We start from the raw sequence: 15,631 nt of genomic DNA on the forward strand, positions 1-15,631 counted from the left end.
CGGGGCGGAACCGCTGGGCATTATGGGACGGTGGCGGACTGGGGCGCCCATGGCGGGGAGGGCCGAGGGGGCGGCCGGCGCAGGGCTGGGCCGGAGGTCTGCTGGGCCAGGCCCTGCTCGCTACCCCCGCTCGCCACCGGGCCGGTAGGGCGGCGGCGCCGGGCGAGCCTGGGTGTTGCGGCACTCGCCGTGGCCTAGCCGCCATCCGGGGGTGCCCCGCGCCGCCTCGGCGGAGCCGGCCAGGCCTGGCCCTGCTGGGGGAGGGCCCGCCGCAGCTGTAGGCCCGCAGACCCAGCCAGCCCGGCCTCCCTCAGCCGCCCACGGCTGCGGCAGTCCTCGATGCAGTGGAGAGAGAAAAGGGAAAAAAAAAACCCTAAAAAAAAAAAAAAAAAAAAACCAAGAAAAAAAAAATACACCAAAAAACCCGAGGCACAGAAGTGCCAGCCCAGTGCTCCCAGGCTCCGGCTACTGCCACCTCCCAGCTACAAGCCAGCAGAGCCGAGCCGGGGAGCCAGCCTGCCAGCCAAGCTGCTGGGCCACCTTGGAGCCCTCCCTGGCTCTGCATCTCCCCAGACAGGAGCCTCAAAGCTGCCTCCAACGCCAGCTTCCCCATTGCTTCTGAGGTTCCCCATGCCCTGGAACAGGTACCCAGCAGCCTGATGCATCCAAGCCACAGCCACGGGTTCATTCCTTTGCTATCCGTGGAGCTTTATATTCCTAAGCAACCCCACCGTGCCCCTCAGGAACCTGCCCCCAGCAGACCTGCTGCCTGGACTCCCCATGCACACACACACCCCACTTACAAGCACTTGTGGCAACATGCCCACCGCCCTGCATGGCTGCCCAGGACCCCCCAGCTCCACTTCTCCACCTGTGGTGTTAGTTTCCCAGACTCACTTCATCCCCAGCCCTTCCAGCAGAGGGGTGGTAGCAGCTGGAGGTGGCAAGGGGATCAAATCAGACTGACCAAATCCCATCCCTGCATCCCAGTCACCCCAGGCCCATTTTCCTTGGGTCAGGCATTACCCACAGAGCAGCAAGCACTGACAGAGACTGGGGACCCGGTGCCAGGGTGCCCCAGGCAGCCACACGCTCTCCCCATTGCCCTCCATACAGAAAGAAAGATAGAATTATGGAAATTCAGAGGTTCTCTTTTACCGTGGCCAAATCATGCAGCAGCAGATGCTGCCAAAACCCACATGCCGCAGCGCCAGCCTTCCTCTCAGATGGATGCTGGGGCTCCAGCTGTTACCAGCCGTACCAGGATGACCATGTATCCTGATTCAGCAGGGCCTCCCCCACCTCAGCCCTATGGATCTGCAAGTGCTTTAGTACATGCCTCATTTCACATCTCTCCTCCCAGAAGGAGGGGAGTAGGCAAAGCAAGACCTCTGCATTTTCCACGTGGCAAGGTAAATAGATGCACACTTAACTTTCCAAAGTTGTCCCTTCCCACCTTCCTCTCCCCCTGCTTGTCTTGCTTTCTCTTGCTCCATCTGGTGTTGTTTCTTTGCCTCACTTCCCACTTCCTTAACCACTCGGTTTACTCAGTCTTTTACTCTTGTTGCAGGTGCTTCTGCAGGTGTTTTAGAGCTTACGGACACCCAGCTACAACACTGCCCATTCTGTCTGCTTGTAGTGTGTTCACACAGCTCCTGGGCTGGGCTCACTCACCTTCCCCAGTCTGTTCTGCCTGGAGGTCTGTGTGTAACCGGTCTTTCAGAAGGTCCAAAAAAGCATGATTGAGCTGTCACATACCTGTCTTCCTTGTTACCTGCCTGGCTTGTGCCATGGCTTGCCAGTCCCTAGCTTATGGCAGTCTGGCTGAGACAGAAGCACAAGATACTCACAAAAACCAGGTTCTGTTTTCCCCTTAAATTCCACCTGTTCCTCTTATACCCGTGCTATTCCTGTGAGCTCTTGGCCTCAATGAAAAGGAGATTCTAACTTTGTTCCCAGTGGTGTCTCCATAGTTTGACCTTTCGCAGCATCAATACTCATCTCACATTCTTGTGTTTGTTCTCTTACTTTCCCTTCCATATGCTCCACAGCTGAGAGAGGGCTGTTACATTCTCATTACTGATCTCTGGTGAAAGAGGTGTAGTCATTTTGCTTTGGCAGCCAAAAATTATTCTACAGAGGTGCTCAGCACGTCCAGAATCAAAGTCACAGTGGGCTGCTTAGTTCAACCTTCTGCCCTTTGGAATTCTTATCTATGGATGGTGCTTAAGGAGGCAGAAAGACTTAAGTTCTTATAACCCCTGCAACACTGCTCTGACTTTAGGCAAGTCACAACCTCTTTGCATGTCCTCAGGCTGTGAGTGCAAGATAGACACAGTGTCTCTGGAGAGTGCTAAAGATTATCTAGTTAGGATTGCTAGGCTGCTTTGAACCACAAGGTGCTATATGCTAGAGGCTATTGTTTTGGTTACCTTCCCCTGGGCAGGATCAAAATCTAAAGGCCAGAAGATCCTGAAGAAACTTTCATAGCTTGTCAAAAGAAAAAGAGTAACAGAATTTGCATCCACCCTCTGAACCACTTGCTTGGTTCCTGCTGACAGACATCATGGCTGATGAATCCCGACCAAACTATTGATTTAAGAATGACAGAGCTGCTGGTCTCCAAGCAACAATAGTCTGCCCACTCCTTCCCTTTCTGTCCTAACAGAAGTGTTCCAGTGCTAAGAGGGCTCACCTAGAAAACGGGACACCCAGGGTTTCCCTCGGCTTTGTCACCAGTGTGCTGTGCAACTCCCTAAGCCCCAGTCCCCACGTCCCTGCCTCACCAGGGCTGCTGCATCTGCAGTCCTAACATTCCTCGCCCCTCACAGCCTCTCGCAACTGCTGCTGTCAGCAGATGTCACTGACTTCCAGGCATCCTCCCCAGTCCCCTACTGCTGCACACTCCAGCAGTACTTGCTCTGATCTGCAGCTGCTTGCCTAAGCACGGGAGTTCCTGCCAAATCTAACCCCACCGCTCTTCTCCAGCAGGCTGGCAAGAGGCTGGGAGGGGGCGGGGGGGGGGGGGGGGGGGGGGGGAATCCTTGTGGTTTTTTATGGCTTCCCAAGTTCTGCATGAAGGACTTAATAAGCAGCGTCCCCCAGAAAGATGATCCTCTACATGTCAGGCCACTTCAGAGCAACTACTTTCATGGCACACATTTGCAGCAGTTAATAAAGCACAAAGATGACCCCCATTCATTTATGGAGAGGATGGTCCCAGCCCCCGTAAAGGGTGTTCGGTCACTGGGCCCAGCAGGATGCAAGCCCACCTTGCTAGATAGCATTGCAGACATTTCAAAGTCCCATTCCAGCCCCATTAGATGCTTTCAAGTTCCAGGTGCTTGAGAGCAGAGGGGAGCAGGGACAGCCCAGCTGCATTTTGCTGCAGCTGCTGGAACAATTTAATTGAGGGAAAAAGCCGCTTGCAACCATACAGTGAGAACTGATCCCATCTTAATACAGAAGCCAGGTGCTCTGAACACAGGATCCCCAGTTCAGCTGCACACATACACACGGGGATGTTCCAGAAGCCAAGCACATGCCCCTTTCAGCCACATACTTTGCTGAATCAGGACCGTGATTACATCTTCTGCTTTGCATTTATTTTGTAAGTTGAACAAGCATTTCCTTCAGCTGTTGGAAAGAACCAGTTACTACAATTCACCTCCTGAATGAGCTTGCAGCAGCAGAGGTGGCACAGGGTTATAGATCCCCCCAACAACTTTGGTGTGACACTTTGCTGACTGGAAGTGCCCCACTGCCAGTCAACTTTTTATACCTTTTAGCTGTTGGAAGAACGCAGCGTGGAGCTTCACTTCTCAGTCTCTCTTCAGGAACTGATAATCCCATGGAGCTGAAGTAGAATCTAATTTCCCAGGTTTGGAGGTGTCTGGTGAGCGATGGCTAACCCTTTCTGAGGAGCAGGACGGCAGCGCAGGAGGGTGACAAGCAGGGCCTGGTTGCTGTCTCCTAGTAGCCTGAAGGAAAGGTGAATGGCTCAGGGTATGCCACAAGATCGAAACAAAGCAGGGAACATCACCAGGGAGGAGGAGAAAGCAGAGAGATGGTCTGAGGGAGATGAGCAACAGAAAGTGAAGACAACTGGTGTGTTACTGTCACAAAGTCTTTGCCAGGAGCAGCCCACCAGGCACCCATTTTTGCTGCAGGCGCCTGGTTTTGGGGTCAGCTCAGCAGCAAAGCTCCTTCTCTCCCCACCCCTGTGCACCCCCAGCCCGTCCAGAAAAGGGGTCCAGCAGCAGCCAGAGGCATGTGTGGGAATCAAATTGGACCAACTGCATCTCAGTCAGCCCAGGACCGTTTCCCCTGGGTCAGGCATCACCTGCCCCTCTGTGGGTACTGGCAGGGACTGGGGACCGGGGTACCCCAGCCAGCCCCATGCTCTGCCCACAGCCCTCCAGAGCCAGTGCAGCTCACCCCTGCCACAGACCCAGCATCCAGGCAGCCAGAGCAGTGCAACAAGCTGCCTCCAGCCTCACGCTGCAGGTCTGAGAGGCAAAAATACCTTCTGAATTGCACAGCAGAGCTCTGCTGCCCACTGGGCCCTGTGCTAGGATGTAAGGCTCTGGTTAAAGCTGGGTGGTGGGAGGAACAGGACAGGATGCCATACACCCCTCTTTGATCTGGTCTTCATGCTGCTCACCATTTTCCATTTAAAAAAAAAATAATCACGAACACACTTGAAAGCCCTTCCCAAGTGTTTCTGTAGCCTCACACCTGCTCCCCTCTGTTTTCATCCCTTTCGAGCCTTCCTGCCTACACCTGCAGCAGCAGCATTCCCCTCACACCGACTTCAGAAGGGGTGGCATCAATTAGACACTACCCTGAGTTCTCATCAGCACTAACGAGTGGCCAGGACCACTGGGATCACCGAAGTAGTCTCTGAAACAGAACAAGGAGAAGGGATTGTAGCAGCCCTGGGAGCATCCCTGATGCATGCAGCAAAGCTGGGGCACCAGCCTGCTTGGTCCCCAGGGCCAGGCAGACCAGCCACCAAACCACCTGGGGAGGACTCTGCAGGGAGGGTTGAATTCCTGGTGCACACAGGTGCTTCAGGAACAAAACAAGGTGAAACAACTCCTGCCCAGGTGCTGGGGAAGAGACTTGAGCTATCTCTGATTTCTATGGTTTTAAAGTGAGCTCACAATGAAGGGCCAGAGCACGCTTTCCATCCAACCTAGAGCCCCACTGACCATAACCTGCAGGCTTTGAGGTAACAGGGTCACCTACACCATTTCAGTTCCTGGCCAAGAATAAGTTTTTTTTAAAAAAAAAACAAGCCCGTTCCCTCCCCAGCTGTAATCACCGGGCCTATGACTCCCACCCTGAGTTCCCCCCTCCTTGCAGAGGTTCATCACTGCTCCTTGGGCTTCCCCTCTGCCTGCTTTTGCCATCCACCCCAATTCCTCGTTGGCCTGTCTGCCCTTCACCCCCATCCCTTGCCAGGACCCCGGGAGCTGCCCCAGTCCTTGAAGGTGCAACAGCACGTTCCCACTGTCACGGGACAGGAGTTGCTCCAGCGTTCAGCCCTTCCCTTTGGGCAGGATGAAGCAGCACGATGTTGCTGTGTCAAACACCCTCCCTGCTTAACCTGTAACGGCATTCGGAGCACATGGGGAGGCAAGGGCATCCCTCCCTCCCCAGGCTCCCTGCCATCGCTCCCTTGAGCTGAGATGCAGGCTCCTCCGGGATGGAGCGGCGTGCCCAGTGCTCACTGGGGCAGGCCACAGCAGCCAGGCTGCATTCGAGAACATCAGGGGTTTTGCATCACGGCCGTGATGCCGAGGACCCGTTTGTGCATCAGTGGCACGTTCTGAGGTCGTGCCAGAACTGTCACTCCTGAGAGCACAACTCTGGCGCTGAGAGGGCTTTCTGATCCAAGGAGGACAGAGGCAGAGCATCACAGAGAAGTAGAAGCCAGGGATGAACAGAGACCAGGGCACATTTTCCAGCAGGGAAGGAGTCAGTGGGACCTGCAGCCAGAGGGTGGCCCAGTGCTGCCCACCAAGAGCCCAGGGCAAACTGGCTGAGCTCAGCCCACACCAACAGGTCCCCGCTAGGCTCATCTCACAGCACCTCATCCTGAGCACAGCCCTTTGCCTGCAGCACCCTGCAACTGCCTTACCCTGCTCCCCCCAGCACCGCTTCCAGCCCTGGGCATGTGACTACCTCAGTGCAGGCCCACTAGCCCTGCACACTGCACAGGGTGCCCACGCCAGCCTCACCACCCACAGGAGGGCACCAGCAAGCCACGGGCCCGCAGGGATGCCACCAGCCCACCTCCAGCCAGCTGCACCCCTTCAACCCCTCCTGACCCAGGTGTTTCAGGTCAGGATCGGGCCCCTGCCACTCTTTAACCCCCTCCCGGCCAGTGCATCGTCAGCAGTTCCCATCCTACGCCAGTTCAGCTCTTACAGTAAGGAAAAGGAAAGCAATGTATCATTTGATACGTGAAAGCACCTTTCTACAGTAAAATCACAGTAGTAGCACCAACCTTGCATAAGCTGGGACTCCCTCCCCATCAGCTCCTTCCCCGTGCTGCAGGTCCCAGTCTGTAAGTGCTGCCCAGGAGGACACGAGGTATTTACTAAGTACCGGCAAGGTGCATGAAATCTCTTCCTAAAGCCTGAGCCTGGCAAGGGTTCTTACTGCAGAGCAAGTGTCAAATGTTTTTAGCCCGCCCCAAAATTATTTTTACAAGCTATTCAATTGCCGGTCACAGGAAGATGCCACACAGAGATGTGAGTCCTCTGAAAAGAGAGGGAAAGGCACCCAGATCAAACACGCTGCTGAGCGCAGCCTGTGACAGCAATTGTGGGATTACAGTTTTTTAAACCTTATGTTTTGCATCCGGTTTGTCATGGCTGTTGTAGGTGGGCTCGGTGCACGGTAAATCAGGATAACAAACCCACATTTACCGTGATCCTTTCATCCCCTAGGATCCCAAAGCACATCATTTAATTGCACTCAACCTGCACATAGATTTCATAAATAAAGGAATGATGAATTAGCACAGCTGCTGCAGCATTCACAGGGGTTACTAAGACACAATCTCCTTGTGCAATCAATCCAGCCTCATGCTTCAGTGTTTTGTCATAAATTGAGGTCAGGAAGAAATGTTCTTCCCACCTGGAATGCAGCGCTGCTAAACTAGCTGCGTACAGGAAGACACTTAAGGGTGTAGTAATCTGTCTTCCCTGTGCAAATCTCAGAAATTGCTGCAAATATTCATTTGATGGAGCTCCCATGCAGTAGATGAGAGCACCAATCCTGCACAGAGGTGAGAGGAATGTGATGCGGGGTCCTCCGGAGAGATTATCCGCCTCACATCAGGCAGGAGGAAAGCTTGGATGATCCCTTTGACCTTAAAATTGGTATCTCATTACTCCCTTTGTCCGGCAAGGGAAACAGAGAAGGAGAGAGGTAAGAGTCCTTGCCATGTCCATGACACACAACAGCCTGGTCTGGAAGCCCCCCTCTGGCCCGTTCCAGCCCCCGCTGATCACTCCCACCGTCAGGATCAGTCTCTGTTTCATAGGCAGCGGGGTTCAAATGCTGCGTCATGAAACTAATGGGCCCAGGAGCCTGCTCAGGGTCGAAAGGGTCAGTGGATCCCCCTGCACCTCCTGGCCCTGTTATAGCTTCAAACCTCCCGTTTATCTCCCACCAAGTGTCTCAGAGACACCACCCGGAGCTGAGCCCTCGGGAGCTTGATGCTGTCCCAGCCCTGGTCTCGGGCATCCTTGCCATGTGCTTCCTCATCACGTCTCAGCTGCAAAATCCCTTTCCTGCATCCTGCAAGGACTGTGAACTGTTCCTTGCACTTTGGCTGGTAAAAAGGGTGATAATTACCCCTAGCAGCAAAAACACAAGCCACAGCAGAAGCAGGGAGGGGCAGCCACCACGAGGAATGGAACCCAATTATTCCAAGTCACTGATAAAATGGGATCAAAGAGGGTGGAAATGTTTCACCAGCTGTAAAAAGCCTGTGGGGACCAAGGCTCTTCCCTGGAGAAAGCCCCTTTCTGCCCACAGGCTGTCCCTGTCCTTCCCAACCTGTGCACATCCATGGGGCGGTTTCTCATTTTTCTCCTTGGTATAGGTGGGGAATTCGGGCTGGGGGTAATTTTTTCCTCCAAGGGCAAGCAGCAAGACTGTTTCCCAAGGCAAAGAGCACAGTAAAACGGGTATGTGGTGCTGAGCAAGTGCTTTGTCTGGTGCCCCGTGTGGGAGCTGAGCTTCTGGGACCTTGCTGCATCCCACCAGGAGCACTGGGGTGTCCCAGGGGATGGTGCTGGGGCCAGGGACAGCGCTGCAGGACAGCATCTGCTGCGTGCACTGCCAAGGCTGTGTTCATGGGGCGAGCAGTGCCACGCTGCTGTGGGTCTTCCTCACCTCCCTGTGAGCCCACCCTGTGCAGGACCCCGGCCCTGGGTCACTGCCATTGACATGGGCCAGATGAGTGCCTTTGGGAGCCAGCACCGGCCCTGGGTGCTGAGCTCCAGCTCTGGCCCCTCTGCCAGGCACAGGGCTCCGGTTTGCTGGGGGGAACTGGGCAATGAGCAGTGAAATCCAACAAGGGATGCTGCGGCCAGAGCAGCTGTTGCACCGGGGCCCTGCACTCCAGGCTGAGCTCAGCAGTGCTACCAACTGCAGGAACCAGCCCGGCTCCGGAGTCCAGAGACAGCATCCGCACCTCCATCGGGAGCCTGCCTTGTGTTTGCTGCCCAAGCACTGCACCCTCATGGCAATTCCCAGGGCAGCTTAAGCCAGCAGCAGGAATGGAGGGGTGCTGGAGGGTGCTGCTGCGGCTGGCCCCCCGCCTGACAGAGCAGAGCAGGCTGTGGGTGTCTGCAGAGGGCAGGACCAGGCCATGGCTGTGGCTCCATAGCTCCCTGATGGAGGCCGTGGCTGTGGCTCCATAGTTCCCTGACGGAGGCCGTGGCTGTGGCTCCATAGTTCCCTGACGGAGGCCGTGGCTGTGGCTCCATAGCTCCCTGATGGAGGCCGTGGCTGTGGCTCCATAGTTCCCTGACGGAGGCCGTGGCTGTGGCTCCATAGCTCCCTGATGGAGGCCGTGGCTGTGGCTCCATAGTTCCCTGACGGAGGCCGTGGCTGTGGCTCCATGGCTCCCTGATGGAGGCTGTGGCTGTGGCTCCATAGTTCCCTGACAGAGGCCGTGGCTGTGGCTCCATGGCTCCCTGATGGAGGCCATGGCTGTGGCTCCATAGTTCCCTGACGAAGGCCACAGCTGTGGCTCTGTGGCTCCTCGGTGGAGGCTGTGGCTCCATAGCTCCCTGGGAGAGGCCACGGTGACTCCAAGGCTCCCTGACAGAGGCCAGCAGCAGCCCTTCCAAAGGAAGACATGAGAAATGTGATAATGGACAAGGGGGTCACGTGCCAGGGGACGCAGCTGCACCCCGTGGGCTTCAGCCACCTGGCCCTGTGGGCACGGCACTGCTGTCCCCCGCCCCGGGGCCACCCGCCTGGATGTGGCAGGGTCCGGAGACCCTGTGCCCGCAGCCCAGGAGGTGTCAGGGTGGCCAATGGCTGTGGCGGGGGGTGGGGGGCCATTCTCCATGGGGCAGCCCCACTGCCTGCTCCAGCCCTCCACTGCAGCAGGGAGGTTTGCAGAGCTGCCAACAGCGGCGCAGGGGGGAGGTCGGGGGGTGGTGAGGGAGAGGAGGAAACAGCTCGTATGCAAAAGAGACCGCAGAGGCAGAGATAGATTGCTTATAAATCACTCCTGGGCCTGCCAAGCCCTCGCCAGGCGTCTGGTAGATTGCATTATGCTATCTGGAGAAAGTTTAATATAAAAAGCCAATAATCCCTGTGATAAGAGGGGTGATAAGGGACAGCGTGGCCTTAGGTCCCACAGGAGCTGGCCTGGATGTGGCGGGGAGCAGGGGCCCGGCACCCAGCCTCCCACCATGCCTGGCACCATGACCACCCCGTTCTTGCCCCCCAGGGCAACGCTGGCTCTGGCCGGGCAGGGAGCTGGGTGGGTGGGTGGGTGGTACAGGGGGGACTGCGTTAGTGCCGCACAACAGCCCGGTCCTGGGGCCCTCAGCTGTGAGATTTGCCTCCACCCGAGCTGTGAGTGCTCAAAGCCAGGCAGCCGTGAGCGCTTGTCCCTGCAGGCAGCCACCACGCTGCACCACGTCCAAGCCCCTGCACCACGTCCAAGCCACTGCATCACGTCCAAGGCGCTGCATCACATCCAAGCCACCGCACCACATCCAAGCCACTGCATCACATCCGAGCCACTGCACCACATCTGAGCTGCTGCACCACATCCGAGCCACTACATCATGTCCAAGCCACTGCATCACGTCCAAGCCATTGCACCATGTCCGAGCTGCTGCATCACGTCCAAGCCACTGCATCATGTCTAAGCCACTGCATCACGTCCGAGCCACTGCATCATGTCCGAGGTGCTGCATCACATCCAAGCCACTGCAATACATCCGAGCCACTGCATCACATCCGAGCCACTGCATCACGTCTGAGCCACTGCACCACGTCCGAGCTGCTGCATCACGTCTGAGCCGCTGCACCACGTCCGAGCCACTGCATCATGTCCAAGCCACTGCACCACGTCTGAGCTGCTGCATCACATCCGAGCCACTGCACCATGTCCAAGGCACTGCATCACATCTAAGCCGCTGCATCACGTCTGTGCCACTGCACCACATCCAAGCCACTGCATCATGTTCAAGCTGCTGCACCATGTCCGAGCCACTCATTCACGTCTGAGCCACTGCACCACGTCTGAGCCGCTGCATTCACATCCGACCCACTGCATCACATCCAAGTCGCTGCATCATGTCCAAGCTGCTCATCACACCTGAGTGGCTGCATCATGTCCAAGCCGCTGCACCACGTCCAAGCCACTGCATCACGTCCAAGCTGCTGCATCATGTCCGAGCAGCTGCATCACATCTGAGCTGCTGCATGGCAGTGACTCCTGGGAGAGGGCAGGAGCAGGGGCAGTGAGAGCCTGTCAGACAGCTCAGCAATGTGGGAACCTGTTACCCAAATGCCAGCCCCCTTCCAGCCTCTGCTCTGGCCCTCAGGGATGCTGCTGGGGTCCTGCAGGCCCCTAATGTCCCCGCAGGGGCCTGGCCTGTGTCGCAGGCAATGAGGCTATGTGCAGCCCATCACAGCAGAGTGTGGAGAGGGAAGAAAGTGACCTTTGCTCTGGGGCAGCAGGGCTGCATCAGGGGATGTGTGGGAATGGCATGCAGGCAACCCACCCAAGGGATCCTGGCCAAGACATGCCCGTGAGAACACCTCCCTTGCCCCAAGCACCCCTCCTTGTGCCCCAAGGGATGCTGCCCCTTCCCACATACAGCCCCTGCTGATGGCAGGGTTCAAGGAACCACAGAAAGAGAAACCTAAATGCAGTCTTGAGAGGCTGAAGCAAAACACGGAATTAACCCCTGCAGCTTTAAAGCACTGGCAACCACGTGGTCCCCCATGAAAGTCGGGGGGAAACTTTGCACAAGAGTTTTGCCACCGTGCACAAGCCATTAAGGTTGGGCACGTGCCTGGCAGGGCGGCTGGCAAGCAGAAGCAGGCGGCTCCTTTGCCCAGCTCCAGCCCCAGCCAAGCTGCAGGGCTGGGTGAGGATGAGCTGGGAGAACCGGGAGGGTGGAAGGGGAGAAGCCTGCGAGCACCAGCAACGTGGCACGGGGCAGGCTGTGACTAACAGCCCACAAGGTGCCAACCACTGTGCCTTGTAAAATGCCTCACAGATGTCTGAATACAGGGTGGTGGTGGGGGGGATCGCACTCTGCGAAGCCACGCTTTACATCCTGGGGAGGGACCAGGATTTGTTAGCAGCAACTCTATGGATGGCAGCTGAAGTTTAATGAGTTTGGTGGGTCTCAGCTCTGTTTCTACTGGGAAGAGACCACAGCATTCAAACCACAGCTGAGAAGCGAAGGAGAAGCTGCTGCCTAACCATGCCACTGCCAGTAAGGTCCTGGCCACGCCGTGCTGAGGCGTGCAGTGCCCAGGGAAGCCCGAGTTTCTCAGACTCGATGCCAGAAAACACTCCTGTATGTGGTCAGCCTTCGGTGCTGGGACTCGAGAGTGGTCCTGAGGCGGGCAGCAGGGGGCGGGGGGGAAAGAAAAAAACCTTCCTAGTCTCAGGGCCTGAATTGCTGCTGTGCCTTTTTTATTTCTTCTTTTTTAATTCCAGGTAAAAGAGACAGTATTCTCAGGGTAAAAGCAGGATCTTAGAGCCTACATTTCCATTGCAATGACAGCATGACTTTCACCTTGTGTCCAGAGCTTCAGAGAAGAAAGTCTCTGCACAGCCTCTCTCCTTGAACCAGTGCTGGAGTGGGATATAACATCTGAATAATTTACAAAGGCTCTTCATTAAACAGATTTATTTTTGGCAGCTTTGTTAGACTCCTCCTTTTAGGAATGAATAGGAGGTTGCGCTGGTCTCATTAGGACATCCCTGTACGAACCCTTCCTGCTGGGGCAGGGGACTGGGACAGCTTATTGCCCCATTAGCTAAATACAAACTCCAGGGGTCCTCTGGTAACCAGGCTCCAGCGACAGTGGCCAGGTGACCTGGCAAGCGAGGATGAGGATGTCCCTAGACACGAGGATGAGGATGTCCCTAGACAGGCGTGCACGTCGTGGGAAGTGGCAGCAGCAGCAGAATCCCCCCTCCAGCCTTGCAGGCTGGAGATCAACATGAAGGCAGGGAAGAAGTCCAGTCCCGCGCCAGCTCTCCAGCCAGGTGAGCCCACAGGCTTGGTCAAGCTCAGGACACAGCGAAAGGCAAAGCTCAGGGGACACGGTGTGGTCCAACCCAAGGGCGCATGGCTTGGGGCAGGTGCCGTGAGATCAGCCTGCGTCACGAGATCAGCATGCGTGCTGCTGTGCCTGACTGCGATGCTAAAGGCAGGCGCGGCACCCAGAGGGCTGACGGCGAGCAGGGTGCCACGGGAGAGGTGGAAGCAGCTCCTCCAACCTCCACGTCCTGGTCGCCCGATCCCAGAGACCCCCTCAGCCAGCCTCCCACACCAAGCCAGCAGGCAGTGTCAGGCCCTTGACCAAGCTGTCCATGTCAGCAGCCAAGTCCCCGGCTACCCTCTGGCCGCTTCCAAGGATAGCCTGGCTGCCCTAGGAGCAGACATGCTCCCTGGACACCCACCTGCGAGCTCAGCCCAGCCCCAACTCCCAGCCCAGCCCCAGTGAGAGCCTGGCATGCCCTTGCTTGGGCCGAGGTGTTTGGGGAGCGGGGGGTCCATCTGCTTCACCTGCAGCTTTCCAACATTGCCACAAAACAGCCACGCAGCAGGCAAACGTCGGTTTGCTTGGACAGCTCCTACACCCTCACTCAGAGCTCCCCAAAACCCGCGTTTCCTGAGCCAGGGCTGAGGTGGGCTGTGGGAATCCCCCCCCCCCCCCCCCAACTTTTACCAGGGTGTGTTTAAGGCTCCTCCATGCACTGTTTTGCTACCGTGCCCAGGCCACACTCCCCCCTGCTGACACATGCAGACCCACTGCTTAGGTAAGGTTATAATTCTCCTTTCTTCAGATGCAGATACATCGCCTGGCTGGAGACAGGCCCATTAAAGAGTCATTTACTAGGCACAAGCAAATTTGTGTTCCCCTGGATCAGGATTTGCCAAGATTAGACCATAAATTAGTGCGTTTCCTGGAAGAAAGTAAGGAGAGGGGGGGAAAAAAAAAAGATAAAATGGAACATTTTGTGGCCAACATAAAAGCCAATAAAGGAACATTTCATTTCCCACTTGGAAGGGAGCAACTGCAAGCTGCCGCAAAGAGAGGGGAAGGCAGCACAGGGCAGCCTGAGCAGGGCTCCTGTGCTTCCACTGTGACAAGGAAAGACTAGAGGTGCACGTTCCTGTTGCCCCCATGGCTGGGGAGCCCACCTGGGGCCAAAGATGCCAGCCAGCTGCCAGGGCGGCTGCCTGGCTGTTCCCCCAACCCAGGTCTCGGGGAGGCATCACGAGCCCTTTCCAGAGGTGGGGGTCTGAGCTGGGGCACCGCGTGGCAGAGCCGTGGAGCGTGTGTGCTGCTGAGCCCAGGGGAGCTTCATGCTGGCAGCCCAGGGCCTGGGAAGAGTGCCTCTGCATCATCTTCTGGGAAGCTCGGTCTGCTCTTGTAATTATTGTTGTTTAAAAAAGTCCATCAACCACAGGAAGAGCCTGGTCCTGTTTGTAGGAAGGGCAAAGGCTTCACAGCTTTGGCAGTACCATCACTAGGAGTACCTGTTATTTCAGGTTGCTACTTGGCAACTTTGCTGCTTTCTCTCAACTGGAAAAAAAAGTTCATTCAAGCTAAAGGAGAAATTGTAATATCTAGATCAGCAATGAAGGGGAGAGCTGGAAAAGGAGAGCGGAGACGCTGCCTGGCTTGGCAGGCAGACAGCTATTCCTGAGCATCTCACAGACATAGCTGTGCTAAAAGGCGGCCACCGCCAGGTAAAGAATGCGCCTTTGGCCCCAGCCGTCCTCCTGTCTTACCTGAGGGGCTGGATAAGGCAAGACATCCTCTGGAGATGTCATCTCAAAGTTTGTCCTGCCCTGCATTAGGACCAACTCCTGCAATATCCCGGGTGGGAAAACACTAGCAGACAGCAACCGCTCCACAGATGAAAGCCTGTAAAATGGGAGAACAATCTGCGTGCATTCAGGGGCACTTCTTAGGCGCCTGCACGTGTTGCATGGGGTGGTTGGCATTGTGGTCTCTCGCTGCCGCCGGAGCACATGTAAGCTGTTCTTCCAAATGTTCAGCCTCCTGCCTCACACATAGGCTCAAAGGGTTTTTTCAAATAAAAGAAATAACTTCTCAGGAACAACACGGGAGCCCGTCTGCAAATGAAGCAGGAGCAGCCTGAACAGTGCAAACCCTGCAGGCAGCAGCCGTGCAAGAGGGTCCCCAGCTCTGGGTGCCCCCCCTGGGGAGAGCTGGCCCAGCCCAGAATCACCTCAGTGGCCACACACACAGGTTCACGGTCCAGCCCCTGCACCTGCACCAACGCTGCAGAGCGCAGGAGAGAGCCACAGCCCCCAATTTTGAACATGTGATTCAAAGCACAGCATTTGCATTCTGCACATTTCTTCTGCACTTAACATCATCATCTCTAATAGATACCTAATTCCCATAATGGAGTGGGGACTATTACCTGCAAGGCCAGTCTGTTCTGTGCTGGGGGCCAGGGATGGTAAAGCTCTCAATCCAGGCATCACGTACCTGAATCATCACGTAGCTGAGGGACAAACCCTTCTGCATCCCATTGTCCCTTCCTTCCCCCGCCATGGCAGCAAGGTGACAAGCCTGGCAGGGAACACAAGATGCTCCAGACTTGTCCCGATGCCTCCCATCGCAGGCAGAGCGGCAGGGCTCCGCTCTGCAAGGGGACAGCAGTGACCTGCTCGGGTCTCCCGTGCACCCGTTACAAACTGCATCTCACTGCCCTCATACAAAGCCCAAGGGTGGCTCAGTGTCTCTGCATGTAAAAAGGGGACCAGGATGCTGCTCAGATGTGAGGAGACCGTCTACCCTGTTTTCCAGTCCTTATTCTGCAGGGACGTAAAGCCTGCCTGCACTATTAATA

This window comes from Falco biarmicus, chromosome 4 (genome assembly GCF_023638135.1).
Source record: "Falco biarmicus isolate bFalBia1 chromosome 4, bFalBia1.pri, whole genome shotgun sequence".
Taxonomy (NCBI): Eukaryota; Metazoa; Chordata; class Aves; order Falconiformes; family Falconidae; genus Falco; species Falco biarmicus.